At 46.7% G+C, this 16145-nt stretch overlaps 1 long non-coding RNA gene across 8 annotated transcripts in view; it reads left to right on the forward strand.

Moving 5' to 3' along the window:
- LOC311518064 overlaps positions 1 to 16145 on the forward strand; it is a 129347-nt gene that overhangs the window by 49259 nt on the left and 63943 nt on the right. Inside the window, exon 3 of one of the 8 annotated variants that reach the window (XR_014710881.1) lies at positions 11166 to 11300. The exons of the other annotated variants lie outside the window; for them this stretch is intronic. This is a non-coding gene — a long non-coding RNA (uncharacterized lncRNA). The remainder of the gene's footprint in view (positions 1 to 11165; positions 11301 to 16145) is intronic. 8 annotated transcript variants of the gene reach the window in all.

The raw sequence follows: 16145 nt of genomic DNA on the forward strand, positions 1-16145 counted from the left end.
AAGCCTTCAGTTTATTAGTCATGTATGTGTAAGTAAGGCAATTGTGGTTCTCTCCCCACTTGTCAAGGGGGGAGACCACACACCCTCACTACGATGCTCGTAGAGTGACTCTGTTCAGGGGGAATTAGCCAACAGTTAATAGGCCCTAGCCTTCAGTCCAGGCTGGGTATCAACTGGGTGTGGTAGCCCTGACACTCAGCCAGAGCGGGGCAGCACAAAGTTAATGGGTCTGGCCCGCAGTCAGGCTGGGTGGCGGCAAGTCTGTAGACCAGAGCCTTCAATCAGGATGGGGCCATACTCAGTTAATGGCTCTAGCTTGCCATCAGGCCGCACAGGAGTAAATCTATATGCCTGGGGCCCTCACTCAGGGCGTGACAGCAATCAGGTAAGGGTGCTCTGGCCTGCTGTCAGGTAGAGCAGCCCAGCAGGTATTAGATCTCTGATGGGACAGCCAGCTAAACCATCTGACATCCTAGATCAGGCATTATACCAATAAAATAAAAACCAGGAGGATCTTAAAGGGAAAAAGGCAAAATGCCACATTTATTGTGAATACAGAAAGAATCCATAGTAAGCAGTTAGTTATAGCTATAACATTCCATTCAATTGCATTTTTATTCACACACACAGGTTCTGCAAGGTTGTTATCATAGTTACCAGCCTTAGAGTTGCTCATGCCAAGCCACTGGCCAGGTGGCCTGGACATGAGGAGGGAGCAGGGCCTTGTCAGATGCTCATCTGATGCTCCTGGAAATTGGTTTGCAGAATCAGACCCCAAAGTTCTCACTTTCTAGAGTCCATTTTTATAGGAATTTCTTCCTATGCCAGTCTATGGGAATTGCTTCATCATGCTATTGCTAAATCAATCAGCAGATGGCACATTCCTGATGGCTCCATGTTGTTCTTTGGTTCTCCCATCCTTGAGACTGTTGGGTGGATTCCAGTCTGCCCTCTGGGGGTCCTCTGGTTGTTTCCACTTGACGCCTTCTTCAGCTGATGGACACTGGATTCTTAAGCTGGCACCTCCCTGATCATTCACCAAGCATCCATCCACATACATCCTCTATCTCTATTTTAATCACAATTGTTAACAAAGCAAGACAAATACAACAAAAGGGCAGGGAGTCTCTGTGTGCTGTTTCTGTTGTTACAAAGTATTGCTTTGAGTCTCTCTTAGGATGTGCTAACACAATTAGCAGCTTGCAAGTTTCACACAGAGAGGGAGAGAAACAGTAAAAACAAGAGACCTCTTAATTAGTAAATTTAATTTAAACTATGGGGAAATCAAACTCATTTGTGATTTTAATACAGAACTGCTTTAATATGATTCACCATAACACAGGCATCAGATCAATGCAGGCCTCCTGGCCTAAAGGTAGGGAGGCTACCACCCCTGACAGTGGAGTTCTAGGGGGTAGAGGGACATAGCCCCCCCTAGCCCGGGGCCCTAACAGTGCCACATGGAGTGCTCCACCACTGGGTCAGTGGGGAAAGCCGGTTGCAACACTCTGGCCTGCTTGCAGTCAGTAACACAGCCAAGCTCTGTTCAGCTTCCCTGGGCTCCTTCCTACACTCACAGTTGGGGGATACCTGGATTCCAGGGTTGTGATTAGTCTCGCTGGGGTAAACAGCAAGTGGCAGCCCCACCCTCAGTGTCCCTGGTGTCTGGCAGCCCCTCTGGGTCTCTGGTACTGTAGCAGCCTCTATCAGATCCAGGCTCCAGCAGAGGGGAAGGCAGCAGTATCCTACTCCTCTGGCAGCTCTGCCCCAACTGAGCTAGAGGGCCAGCCTTTTATAGTTCCTGTTCCTGTCCCGCCCCTCTGCTTCCAGGGGGGTGGCCACAGGTATCCGGTTCTGCCGACCAGGGGGCAGTTGTGGTTTTCTCCCCCTCTTTCAGGGAGGGAGACCACACCCCCTTGCTACAGTATATAATGATTGACACAGTGATAAATATAGACATAGGCAGAGTGTGTATGTATGTGTGTTTATATATACATATATATATTTACACATGCACACACATATGTGTTTAATGGAACAACCAAGACATGAATATAACAACCTTAAGTAACCACATGATCATATTATTGTAATCCTTATCCTCCATTCGCTCTAGTCCCACGTTTCTATTACACATTGCATTTTGTAAAATTTTAGGCTGTAAGCTTTTCAAGGCAGGGGATCGTGTTCTTTTTATCAGTATAACAAGCACTTAGAACATCTTGAGATACTGTATAAATAATACAAATAACAACTCAGCCAATTTAAGACTGGGATTCTCAAAGACCTTTTTTCCTAAAGTGAATTAGGTGCTGGGGAAAACAGCTACACTTGCATTTGTGGACTGGAGATTGTAGTCAGAAAAAGCATGGGTGATAGCAATGCAAACTTCCCTACACTGCCCCACCCAGACTGCGTGAGACCACTTCTAGTGACAGTTCAGATTTCAAAGACTCATTTAATTCTTGAGCTCTCTGCTGAGATTACTAAAAATGATGGTGATCATGGCTTTTTCTGATGTGGACTCTTATCTTCTAGGAACTGGACAGTTAAGCAATTAATTTCACAAAGGTCAACAAACAGATTTATTTTTCTTTTGAGGGATTCATGATGGTTAATTGTACAAAAATGTGGACAGTTAGAATAGGGCACCCTCTACGCAGCAGAGACCAGAGTCAAGTGTAACCTCACTTGGGTCAAAATTCCATGATTCAAATAATATCAAACTGTGAAGAAGCCTGTGTGTGTGTGTGTGTTAGTAGCAAAAGCAAGCCTCAGTGTGTGAGCACCTGTGCGAATCAGCTTGTAGGAGTGTGCCCAACTGAGTATCTTGGAAATTACATAATCTGCATATGGTCACTTAAAAAGCAACATCACTTAAAAAGCCATATGTTCCTTTGCTAATGGCAATGTTAAGTCCACTGTATGAAAAAGCGACCGAGACAGCTCTTGAGGCATTAGGGGTTACAGCTTGCACTGCTGAATCATGCCGGTTGAGCCAGTGTCCTCCAAATATATGACTCTTTAACCAAATGTTCCTTTTTATGCATCACCTAGCTGCTAAGCTAAGGGAAATATATAAGTGATTTGTGAGCTCTCTCTACTTTGCCCAGTCTGTAATTAGGTTTCCGGAGCTGGCCCTGCAGTAGAGATACCCGCAGTTTCCTACAGATCCCTCCTCCTGGTATTGTTTGTTGTGTTCTCACCGCAAGATACATGAGGACCTCCCCACCCCCCATTCACGGCTTGATTGAAAACATTTGGTGTCAATACATTAAAGCAAAGGAAGTGGTTCTCTTCCCCCTGACCATATTCTCAAGCAGCCAGGAGGGAAGAAATCCAACAAATATGGTCCAGTGAGATAATGCTTTGCTTGCATTACAGCCCCAGGCAAAGCACAAGATGGGTTATTAGGCCTGGTCTACACATGCATTTTGTACTAACTATTTCAGCTGTGGGTGTGATATTTTACCAAAATAGTTACACTACCACAACCCCCTTGTGTGGCTGCAGTATTACCAGGACAAAGCTGTTTTCTACCAATTTAGTTTATTCTCCTAAATTTATAGTAATAAAATAGTGGATAGAGAACTGGACTGGGACTAAGGGTATGTCTACACTACGAAATTAGGTCGAATTTATAGAAGTCGGTTTTTTTGAAATCGGTTTTATATATTTGAGTGTGTGTGTCCCCACAGAAAATGCTCTAAGTGCATTAAGTGCATTAACTCAGCGGAGCGCTTCCACAGTACCGAGGCAAGCGTCGACTTCCGGAGCGTTGCACTGTGGGTAGCTATCCCACAGTTCCCGCAGTCTCCGCTGCCCATTGGAATTCTGGGTTGATATCCCAATGCCTGATGGGGCTAAAACATTGTCGCGGGTGGTTCTGGGTACATATCGTCAGGACCCCGTTCCCACCCTCCCTCCCCCCGTGAAAGCAAGGGCAGACAATCATTTCGCGCCTTTTTTGTCTGCTGCCAGCCAAAGATGTAAAGGATAGATGGAGTGGGTCAGAACAAGAAATAGACCAGATTTGTTTTGTACTCATTTTCCTCCTCCCCTGTCTAGATCACACTGCAGTCAGTCACAGAGAAGGCGCAGCGAGGTTAATCTAGCCATGTATCAATCAGAGGCCAGGCTAACCTCCTTGTTCCAATAACAACGATAACTTTGGTGCACCATTTCTTATTGGAACCCTCCGTGCAGTCCTGCCTGAAATACTCCTTGATGTACAGGCACACCCTTTGTTGATTTTTAGCTCCCTGAAGCCAACCCTGTAAGCCGTGTCGTCAGTCGCCCCTCCCTCCATCAGAGCAACGGCAGACAATCGTTCCGCGCCTTTTTTCTGTGCGGACGCCATACCAAGGCAAGCATGGAGGCCGCTGAGCTCATTTTGGCAATTAGGAGCACATCAACCACCACATGCATTATCCAGCAGTATATGCAGCACCAGAACATGGCAACGCGATACCGGGCGAGGAGGCGACGTCAGCGCGGTCCCGTGAGTGATCAGGACATGGACACAGATTTCTCTGAAAGCATGGGCCCTGCCAATGCATGCATCATGGTGCTAATAGGGCAGGTTCATGCTGTGGAACGCCGATTCTGGGCTCGGGAAACAAGCACAGACTGGTGGGACCGCATAGTGTTGCAGGTCTGGGACGATTCCCAGTGGCTGCGAAACTTTCGCATGCGTAAGGGCACTTTCATGGAACTTTGTGACTTGCTTTCCCCTGCCCTGAAGCGCATGAATACCAGGATGAGAGCAGCCCTCACAGTTGAGAAGCGAGTGGCGATAGCCCTGTGGAAGCTTGCAACGCCAGACAGCTACCGGTCAGTTGGGAATCAATTTGGAGTGGGCAAATCTACTGTGGGGGCTGCTGTGATGCAAGTAGCTCACGCAATCAAAGATCTGCTGATATCAAGGGTAGTGACCCTGGGAAATGTGCAGGTCATAGTGGATGGCTTTGCTGCAATGGGATTCCCTAACTGTGGTGGGGCTATAGACGGAACCCATATCCCTATCTTGGCACCAGAGCACCAAGCCGGCGAGTACATAAACCGCAAGGGGTACTTTTCGATAGTGCTGCAAGCTCTGGTGGATCACAAGGGACGTTTCACCAACATCAACGTGGGATGGCCGGGAAAGGTGCATGACGCTCGCATCTTCAGGAACTCTGGTCTGTTTCAAAAGCTGCAGGAAGGGACTTTCTTCCCAGACCAGAAAATAACTGTTGGGGATGTTGAAATGCCTATATGTATCCTTGGGGACCCAGCCTACCCCTTAATGCCATGGCTCATGAAGCCGTACACAGGCAGCCTGGACAGTGGTCAGGAGCTGTTCAACTACAGGCTGAGCAAGTGCAGAATGGTGGTAGAATGTGCATTTGGACGTTTAAAGGCACGCTGGCGCAGTTTACTGACTCGCTTAGACCTCAGCGAAACCAATATTCCCACTGTTATTACTGCTTGCTGTGTGCTCCACAATATCTGTGAGAGTAAGGGGGAGACGTTTATGGCGGGGTGGGAGGTTGAGGCAAATCGCCTAGCTGCTGGTTACGCGCAGCCAGACACCAGGGCGGTTAGAAGAGCTCAGGAGGGCGCGGTACGCATCAGAGAAGCTTTGAAAACCAGTTTCATGACTGGCCAGGCTACAGTGTGAAAGTTCTGTTTGTTTCTCCTTGATGAAACCCCCCGCCCCTTGGTTCACTCTACTTCCCTGTAAGCTAACCACCCTCCCCTCCTCCCTTTAATCACCGCTTGCAGAGGCAATAAAGTCATTGCTGCTTCACAGTCATGCATTCGTTATTCATTCATCACACAAATAGGGAGATGACTACCAAGGTATCCCAGGAGGGGTGGTGGAGGAGGGAAGGAAAATGCCACACAGCACTTTAAGCACAGCACTTTAAAAGTTTTCAACTTTAAAATTTATTGAATGACAGCCTTCTTTTTTTTGGGCAATCCTCTGTTGTGGAGTGGCTGGTTGGCCGGAGGCCCCCCCACCGCGTTCTTGGGCGTCTGGGTGTGGAGGCTATGGAACTTGGGGAGGAGGGCGGTTGGTTACAGAGGGGCAGCAGTGGCAGTCTGTGCTCCAGCTGCCTTTGCTGCAGCTCAACCATACACTGGAGCATTCTGGTTTGGTCCTGCAGCAGCCTCAGCATTGAATCCTGCCTCCTCTCATCATGCTGCCGCCACATTTGAGCTTCGGCCCTGTCTTCAGCCCACCACTTACTCTCTTCAGCCCACCACTTACTCTCTTCAGCCCTCCACCTCTCCTCCCGGTCATTTTGTGCTTTCCTGCACTCTGACATTATTTGCCTCCACGCATTCGTCTGTGCTCTGTCAGTGTGGGAGGACAGCATGAGCTCGGAGAACATTTCATCGCGAGTGCGTTTTTTTTTTTTTCTAAGCTTCACTAGCCTCTGGGAAGGAGAAGATCCTGTGATCATTGAAACACATGCAGCTGGTGGAGAAAAAAAAAGGGACAGCGGTATTTAAAAAGACACATTTTATAAAACAGTCGCTACACTCTTTCAGGGTAAACCTTGCTGTTAACATTACATACATAGCACATGTGCTTTCATTACAAGGTCGCATTTTGCCTCCTCCCACCGCGTGACTACCCCCTCAACCTTCCCCCCTCCCTGTGGCTAACAGCGGGGAACATTTCTGTTCAGCCACAGGCAAACAGCCCAGCAGGAATGGGCTATACTGAGTGTCCCTGAAGAAAAGCACCCTATTTCAACCAGGTGACCATGAATTATATCTCACTCTCCTGAGGATAACAGAGAGAGAAAGAACGGATTTTGGTTGAATGCCAGCAAACATACACTGCAATGCTTTGTTCTACAGTGATTCCCGAGTATGTGTTACTGGCCTGGAGTGATAAAGTGTCCTACCATGAAGGACGAAATAAGGCTGCCCTCCCCAGAAACCTTTTGCAAAGGCTTTAGGACTACATCTAGGAGAACCGCAAATGCCAGGGCAAAGTAATCCTTTCACATGCTTGCTTTTAAACCATGTATAGCATTTTAAAAGGTACACTCACCAGAGGTCCCTTCTCCGCCTGCTGGGTCCAGGAGGCAGCCTTGGGTGGGTTCGGGGGGTACTGGCTCCAGGTCTAGGGTGAGAAACAGTTCCTGGCTGTCGGGAAAACCGGTTTCTCCGCTTGCTTGCTGTGAGCTATCTACAACCTCCTCCTCCTCCTCATCTTCTTCGTCCCCAAAACCTGCTTCCGTATTGCCTCCATCTCCATTGAAGGAGTCAAACAACACGGCTGGGGTAGTGGTGGCTGAACCCCCTAGAATGGCATGCAGCTCATCATAGAAGCGGCATGTTTGGGGCTCTGACCCAGAGCGGCTGTTCGCCTCTCTGGTTTTCTGGTAGGCTTGCCTCAGCTCCTTCAGTTTCACGCGGCATTGCTTCGGGTCCCTGTTATGGCCTCTGTCCTTCATGCCCTGGGAGATTTTCACAAAGGTTTTGGCATTTCGAAAACTGGAACGGAGTTCTGATAGCACGGATTCCTCTCCCCAAACAGCGATCAGATCCCGTACCTCCCGTTCGGTCCATGCTGGAGCTCTTTTGCGATTCTGGGACTCCATCATGGTCACCTGTGCTGATGAGCTCTGCATGGTCACCTGCAGCTTGCCACGCTGGCCAAACAGGAAATGAGATTCAAAAGTTCGCGGTTCTTTTCCTGTCTACCTGGCCAGTGCATCTGAGTTGAGAGTGCTGTCCAGAGCGGTCAGAATGGAGCACTCTGGGATAGCTCCCGGAGGCCAATACCATCGAATTGTGTCCACAGTACCCCAAATTCGAGCTGGGAACGTCGATTTAAGCGCTAATCCACTTGTCAGGGGTGGAATAAGGAAATCGATTTTAAGAGCCCTTTAAGTCGAAATAAAGGGCTTCACTGTGTGGACGGGTGCAGGTTTAAAATCGATTTAACGTTGCTAAATTCGACCTAAAGTCCTAGTGTAGACCAGGGCTTAGGAGAACTTGGTTCTGTCCCCAGCTTTGCCACTGGCCTGCTGGGTTACCTGGGACAAGTCACTTTGGGCTGGATGCACCAAAAAAGCTAGATTTTGTGATGCTCAGCAAACTGATATAGTTAAAGTGGTATAAAATCTGAGTGTAGACCAACCCTTACTCTCTAATAATCCCCAGTGCAAAGAGATAGATGTTCCTTTCACCTGGAATGACTTTATGCAAGTGTAATCCTGTTGAGTTCAATGACTCTATTCCTGAGTTAGGATCACATTCAGCAAAGCACTTGTCACATCAAACTCAACGGGACTTATGCCTCAGTGGGATATTATGTGTAAAGTTAAGCATATGTTTAAGCGTGTTGCTGCACAGGAATTGACTGCTAAATCAGGGCTTAGAACACTTAAGCACCTGCTTAAATTGAAGCACATACTTAAGTCCTTTGCTGAACTGGGGCCTTGTACCAGCATAAGTGAGAGAGGAGAATCAAGGCCTGCAATCACAGAGGGTGGGGATAAAAACATGGATTTAAAAAAGGCTTTACGGAGAGCAAGTGAAAATTTCCAAGACATTTGAGAAATTGTCAGGGGAAGTTGAAGAAGCAGCAGCAGTGGAAACATTTCATTCCAGAAGGAAACATTTATACTCTGGGTCCATTCTTATTCCTATTGAAATCAAAGGCAAACTCCCCATGTACTTCAATTGGAATAGGATTGGGCCCAATCTGTAAAGCTTTGTAAAAGACATTTCCTGTTGCCAAAAATAGTTATTTGTTTACAAATTGGTGTTACTGGGGCAGAGAAGGTCACTCTGGGTGCAGGTTGGAGGTAGCTTGGGGACAGGTCTGAGATGGGCCACAGATCCATGTTTGCATAAGTCCAGAGGCCCCAAACCCCTACAAAACTGGCACACAGTGGCAATCCATAGATCCAGGGTTGGGGTGTATGTGTGATTTTCATCTTTCCATCTGTCCTGAACGCCACTCACAAATAGCCTGAATAATCAGACTATAGCAGATGTAGTGAATTTCCTGCATTTGATGCTTACTCCAAACTCTTATTCAAGTCTATAGGATTTTTTGAGTTTTGCTCTATGAAAATAAACTTTCTATCACAGATTCCTTCTTCTCTTTCATTTTTTTTTTAAAAGCTAGGAAATTAATTACATTAAGCTATGTTAACACAAGGGTTAAGGTTACACAATTATTTCTATTTCATTTGCAACTCTTTTGGGAAACAAAATTGCAATACAGTTGTGTCCCTACTGGGTAATAACCCAATTTGATTTTGTCTGTTTTATAACCATATTAAGGGAACTGTGCTAGACTCTTATCTTTTCAGAGTTGTAGCTCAGTTCTTAACATGCCTAAACAGGCAAAAACCAAGTCACAAGCTCCCTTCCATGATAAAACACGCACAGAAAGGGGTTTGGGAATTTCTGCAAGGCTTTTCTTTTAGTGGCTGTGAGGATTAGTGTTCACTTTTGGCAAAGCAGGAAGGAAAGGTTAATTGTGCACTAGTTTGACTCCCTGTACAAAATTGGATCTTGCAGCTTTCTTTACCTTTTGGAAATGAATTCTTGCCCACATTACCTACCTTTTTTTTAGTTCATAAGTGGAACATTTATGAAACTTACATGCAATTTTTCCAGACATTAGAGCCTGGAATCCCCCTGCTTACACACAAACGCATAGACTACTTTGTGCTGCCTCTTTGTCTTCCTTCTCTTTCAGCTTGTGTATTTGTGATCATGCACAGATCTGGGTTACCTTTTCCCATTCTCCATGTTTTTTAATCTTCATTCCTCCCCTTTCATTATAGGTTTTTTAAAATTTGGGAGGCTTTCTTGAGATAAGAAGGATAACGAGATAAAATGGACTTTAAGATTATTATTTAACTGTCACAGTTACAGGGCTAGCTGCACTCTTGACCCACAGGGTGAAATCCACACTTCTCTTGCTGTCATAGGTAATGCCTCTCGTGGAGGCTAGGGTGACCAGACAGCAAGTGTGAAAAATCAGGACAGAGGTGGGGGGGGGGTAATAGGAGCCTATATAAGAAAAAGACCCAAAATTCGGGACTGTCCCTATAAAATCAGGACAGTTGGTCACTCTGGTGGAGGCGGAGTTATTAAACTGATGGGAGAGCTCTCTCCCATTGGCTTAGAGCGTCTCCATCAGATGTGCTATAGCAGCGTAGCTTCACTGGGACAGCTGTGCCGATGTAAATTTGTAGTGTAGACCTGCCCACTGTAGACACAGCTTACACAGACAGAAGTTTTTCTTTCATTCTTTTTCTTTTTTTCTTTTTCATTTCTTTTTCTTTCACCAGAACCCCAACTGAGGTTAGCTTAGCTATGTTGACAGACGCACTCTTCCATGGACATCACTGTGTCTACACTAGGGGTTTTGTCAGCATAGCTACTTCAGTCAAGGGTGTGACTTTTTCACACCCCTGACTGACGTAGCTAGGCTGATATAGCTTTAAAGTGTAATTATATTACTGGAGTTCATCACCTGTGGTTCTTTGCATTGGGAGTCTGTGACCAGTGGTGTGTAGTGACCAGACAGCTGTCTTAAACCAAAGTATTGCTTATCTAACAATCAGAACAAAGATTTGAGAGAGAGAATTTTACAGCAACAATCTACATGCATGCCTATCTCACCTAAAGCTGTAGCATGCTGTGATGGTGACCTAGGTAGACCTCATTTCACCTGACACTCCAGATGTGTCCTGTGTCTCAGCCTCTTTCCTCTGAACAACTATTGCCTCTCTTGAGAGAGGGTCCCTTTTTATGCTACCAGAGTTCACTTATTCTTCTGTGTTCTCGGGCCTTCCCTGTCCTTATCCAAACCAGTTTTGTAGGTTGGCTGGAGAGGAGGCACAATAATGGAAGCTAATAGTTCTGGCATTGTCCCTTAACAACTCCTAAGAGTTTGCTGAGAGGTGGCTCATCTTGGGCCATTCTTTTCCTTTGTGCCTGTTTTTCCACACAAACTCCTGCTGAGCTAACCCACTATAGTCAGACAGAAGACACCCCAATAAACAGGCCAACATGCAGTATTCATACATTACCACAGGACAGCTCCAAAGCCACCACATTACCATGCCATGGGGGCTTGCCATTTGCTCCTCCCTGATGTTCTTCATGCTATTTTTTTTTTCATTTCTTCACAGAGGAGCCAGGTGCCATGTAACTTTATCTGATAGTGGGTCCAATTGCCACTGGAGTCAATACAAGTTTAGCCCTGTGTGCTTAGCATCAGGCACTGGCCACCGTGCAGGACCAGTTCTGGCTTGAAAACCTGACAGGTGAATGAGAATTTTTGCAGGATCAAAAAATGTGTGAAAAAGAAAACTTAAAGCAAGAGTTGAAATGTGGGCAATTCAGCCTGACAATTTGATCCCTGTTCCTTTGACTGTACCAACTTAGTTTTAATTATATTAATGCTTAGTTGTTGTTTTTTCCTCATTACCTTGGAATTACTGAGGAATTGTAATTCAGGTGAACCTTAGTGGATATAAATGGTCTGCTGTCTAATCTTCACTAACTGGGCTCCTGTTAGCCAAGAGTTTTGTCTGGCTATGCCAGAGTTTTGTCTCGGGTTGATTAAAACTTTGGTACTGCAGAGCTCCTCAGCTCTGTTAGAACTGAGCTTCAGTCCAATGAGCTCCACAGGGCCAAAGCTTCAGACATGCAGAACTCCTAAGATCCCTAGGAAGGAAGTTTTGTGCAGTTCTGTCCTACAGAAATGCTAGGCTCTGCAACAGCAGTTGCATGGAGCCCCAAAGCTCCATAAAAGTGAAGCTGCAGACCTAGCAGCTCTTGGGCAATCTGGCCAATTCTCTGTAATCAGCCCCTCGCGGCTGTGCATAGATTTAATCTCCTGCTGGGCCCACTCCCATTATCATCTGAAGGTTTCAGATGTTCCCAGAGAACTTCAAATAATTTGAACTGTACTTTAAATAATCTCCCTTTAGCTCTGAAAAGAGAACTGAGAGCACAAGAGGACTCACCCATATGCAGATCTGCTAACTTTTCATTTTTAAAAGAGTTTATTTCCAAACTGTGATTAAATCCTAACGATCCAAAATGCTACAGCTTACAGTTTTGCAGGGCTGCAGAACTGTATTTGCCCTTACCCAGGTCAAAGAGTTGGTGTGTTTTTTGACTGGTAAGTAAAATATATATATTTAACGATCATTATCAATCATCAGAGTTAAGGACAGATGCATAGGTTTTGTGTCTGTGCTAGTCAGTTTTGAATGACAGCTTTGCAAGGATGCAGGACTGTAGCTACAGTGTTTTGGCTCTCACTGACAAATAATGCAGCATTTTTCATAACTGCAACAACTATCACTTAGTGTTTTTGCATCGGTTGTTTTACAGTCAGGATAATCAACATACACCAAAAAGGTGCAGAGAAGAACCGCTGAACAGTGGAATTCCTGGGTTGACACAATGTTTACAGGAAGAGAGGAGCAGGGGGAGTTGAACTAAATTTACGAACAGTGCCTGCCAAGTTTGTTTTCAAGTCAAATGAAGAGTAAATATATCAAACCATTAATCCTCAGGGCCTCCCGCAGTAGAAGAAGAATCAGTGGTGAACCAGTCCTTTCCCATTCTTCTGCGGCTCGGAGAAAATATGAGTGACTTCAGGAGTGCAAAAATCAATGCTCATGGGTCTAATATGCTTTTCCTTTCTCATTTTCTCTACATGAAATAGAAAGAGACATTTCAGGCCCTCAACTTTCTTTGGGCCCAATTAGTCAGTTACTTGTAGCCATTGCTATCATTTCCTTTTCCATTTTGGGCACTCTCACAAATAAACTGTTGGTTTTTTTTTAAGTGATTATTTGCATTACCCAGGTCTGACGTGTTCATAATTCTTGCTTAATGACAAAATGATCAGCTGTGAATCAAACACAAAGCCCTGATTGAGCCCAAGCTTGGCAATATCCTCAGTGAACAGCTGAGTCATAAAATGTAATCATGTAGCATAAAACCCACAGAAGATGGGAAAGACTGCAATCCACCATATCCAATCCTGGCAATCAAAGGAAACTGATTAAATCAGGTTATGTCTTAATGATGCTAACAGATGATCCCTGCTCAGTGCTGCAGAGGGAAGCAAAAATCTCCTAAGGTGGCTGTCAATGTGAGGTGGGGGGAAAATTGCTTCCAGTCCCAAATTTGATGATCATTTTAATCCTGGTTTATGGCCGGCTGCTGCAGATACAAAGGACAATTGTAACAAGTGCTCAGTGTTTGACTTGCCGATGAGAAATTAAAGATGAATTACATTGCCGCCAAAGAAGCCCTATTTCATCTGGCTGTGTTCCCAGGGTTCAGGGTAACTTCCTGATCTTCATAAAGTGGCACAGTAGCATAGCAGTGTGTTTTGAGGATGGTCATGTTAGGCCCCCTTCCCTCTTCAAATTGCTCTTCCTTATGTTAGCTACTTATATGCCCCCAGACCTATAGTAGCTGAATAACTCACAGGTTTTACTGTACTTATCCTCATAACACCCCATGAGGTAGGGAAGGATGATCATCCCCATTGTGCAGATGGGGAACAATGTCACACAGAGAGATTTAATAACTTGCCTAAGATCATACCAGAGCAAGGACTTGAACCCAAGTCTTGGACATACTAAACTAGCGCCCGAACCATTGAATCATCCTTCATCTCTAGAAACTGTTATTAGAATGCTAACAAGCAGAGACAAGGTAAGGGGAAAAGAGAGAAAAAATGAATTCTTAAATCCTGTATAAAAGCAATGCACCATGTGTGCACAAGGCACAAAGGGGATTATTAAAGAGGGGATAAAGGGCACTCATACTAACATATTATCTATACAGGGAAGCAAGAGAAACATATACGTAGGGGTGAAAGTAAGTTAGAGGACTTACCAGTACGCAGGAGTCCTGAGCAGGGGGCGTGGCCTCAACCGGAAGAGGCGGGGCCTTAAATCCCCGGGCCCTTTAAATCTTGATTTAAAGGGCCAGGGCTCCAGCTGCGGTAGCGGCGACTGGGAGCCCGGGGCCCTTTAAATCACCCCCGAGCTACCAGCTGCAGAGGCGACTGGGAGCCCCGGGGCTCGGGGGCGATTTAAAGGACCCAGGGCTCCAGCTGCCGCTACCGCAGTGGAGTCCCAGGCCCTTTAAATCACTGAGGAGCCCTGGGGGCTCCCGGCTGCCACCACTACCCGGGGGCTCTGGGCTCTGGAAGAGCTTTAAAGGGCCTGGGGCTCCGCTGTGGTAGCAGCTGCCGGAGCGCCGAGCCCTTTAAATCCCCACCTGAGCCCTGCTGCCTGAGCCCTGGGGTAGCGGTGGCCGGGCTCCATCGGGGATTTAAAGGACCCCGGGGCTCCAGCTGCCGCTACCGTCCCAGCCCTTTAAATGCCCGCTGGAGCCCCGCCACTGCTGCTACCCCAGGGCTTTGGCAGCAGGGCTCCGGCGGGGATTTAAAGGGCCGGGGCAGTAGCGGTGGCTGGAGCTCCGGGGCTCTTTAAATCCCCGCCAGAGCCCCCTACCCCAGGGCTCAGGCAGCAGGGCTCAGGCCGGGATTTAAAGGGCTTGGGGCTCCAGCCGCTGCTACTGCCCCGGCCCTTTAAATCCCCTCCGGAGCCCCACCACCGCTACCCCAGGACTTCGGCAGCAGGGCTCAGGCGGGGATTTAAAGGGCCCCGGGAGGGTAGCGGGGGCTGGAGCTCCGGGGCCCTTTAAATCCCCGCTAGAGCCCCACCACTGCCGCTACCCCAGGGCTCGGGCAGCAGGGCTCAGGCGGGGATTTAAAGGGCCTGGGGGGTGAGGTAGCAGCAGCTGGAGCTCCGGGGCCCTTTAAATCCCTGCCGCAGCCCCACCGCCGCTACCCCAGGGCTTTAAATTGCCCTCTAGGAAAGCCAGTCCTGGTACGGCGCACCGGCACTTACCGGTATGCCATACCGGGGCATACCAGCTTACTTTCACTTCTGCATATACGTAAAAGGAAATACTTCTGGAATGGCTTTTAGTAACCAGAAGCGCCAACAATCTTTGCCTAAACTGAGTTACTTCTATGTGAAGTCCGTCAGAGCAGCCGCTGATGGAGATTTAGATCATCCTGGAGACATGGTGTTGGTTCCCTGTTCATATTCCAGGAAATTGGGGTTAGGTTATTCGGGATATCCGACATTAACTGTGTTACTCCTTTCTGTACCCCAAGGGCCATCAGGAGCTAAAGGGAACCCTATAAAATGGAAGCTGAAGGGAAAATAACAGAGGTTATCAGGGAGCAAACTAACCCAGAATGCTCAAAAGAAGGAGCTCCCCAGGCACCTCTGAGATGATCCGTTACCGGGTGTTGCTGTAGCTTTTTGTTTTGCTTATTTAAGGTTATTTATTTTCTCCAGGTTTTAATTATAAACTTCTGACAACAAACACTTGGGAGAAAGCTCTTTCTGCGAAACACATTTGCTGTTGGACTATGTCGGCCAATTCTGTTATTTTATAAGCAGCTCCTCCCACCTGAGCTACCCCTTACTCCCTCTATTTTTAGGGGATTGAAACCTAGATCTGAATTTTGCAGCCCAGTTCATCCCGAATATGAATGTTACAAGAAGTGCCACTGTACAAGTGGCTTTGTTGTTACACTGTGAAGGTCTGACCATGCATATGGTTTGTATCAACACGTGCAAGGTCATCGCAAAGGTTATCTTGTTCAAATTGTAGTCCTTTGTTTGTCCATGTGGCCAGGTATGGTGCAAAACAGCTGCAGTGTCAATACAATCTTTCCATTGCCCTGCCAGTGACCTCAGCCCTGACCTGGACTACCAGACTATGTGAAGATGAGAGGTTATTTAGGCTCCATATGAGTATAGCTTTGAAGAGGGCTATGAATTAAAGCTGACACTTTACCTTAAACACCTGGCCACAAATCACTTGTGAAAAATCAGGTGGCCAACCTGAGATCCAGCTTGTCTTTATCAGGCAGTTCACAGTGTTCAGTAAAGCTTTCCTGTTCACTGGGAGCTTGCACGTACCCTTTCCAAGACTGAGAAAAGCTGCATTTTTTAGGGACGAAAACTGGAAATTCTCCAGCGGGGTGTGGAGGTTGGGGAGAAGAGATCTCTTACCACACAGAAACATACACTATGTACAATGTTGAGTGGCAA

Source organism: Lepidochelys olivacea (genome assembly GCF_965140295.1).
Source record: "Lepidochelys olivacea isolate rLepOli2 genome assembly, chromosome: 3".
NCBI lineage: Eukaryota > Metazoa > Chordata > Testudines > Cheloniidae > Lepidochelys > Lepidochelys olivacea.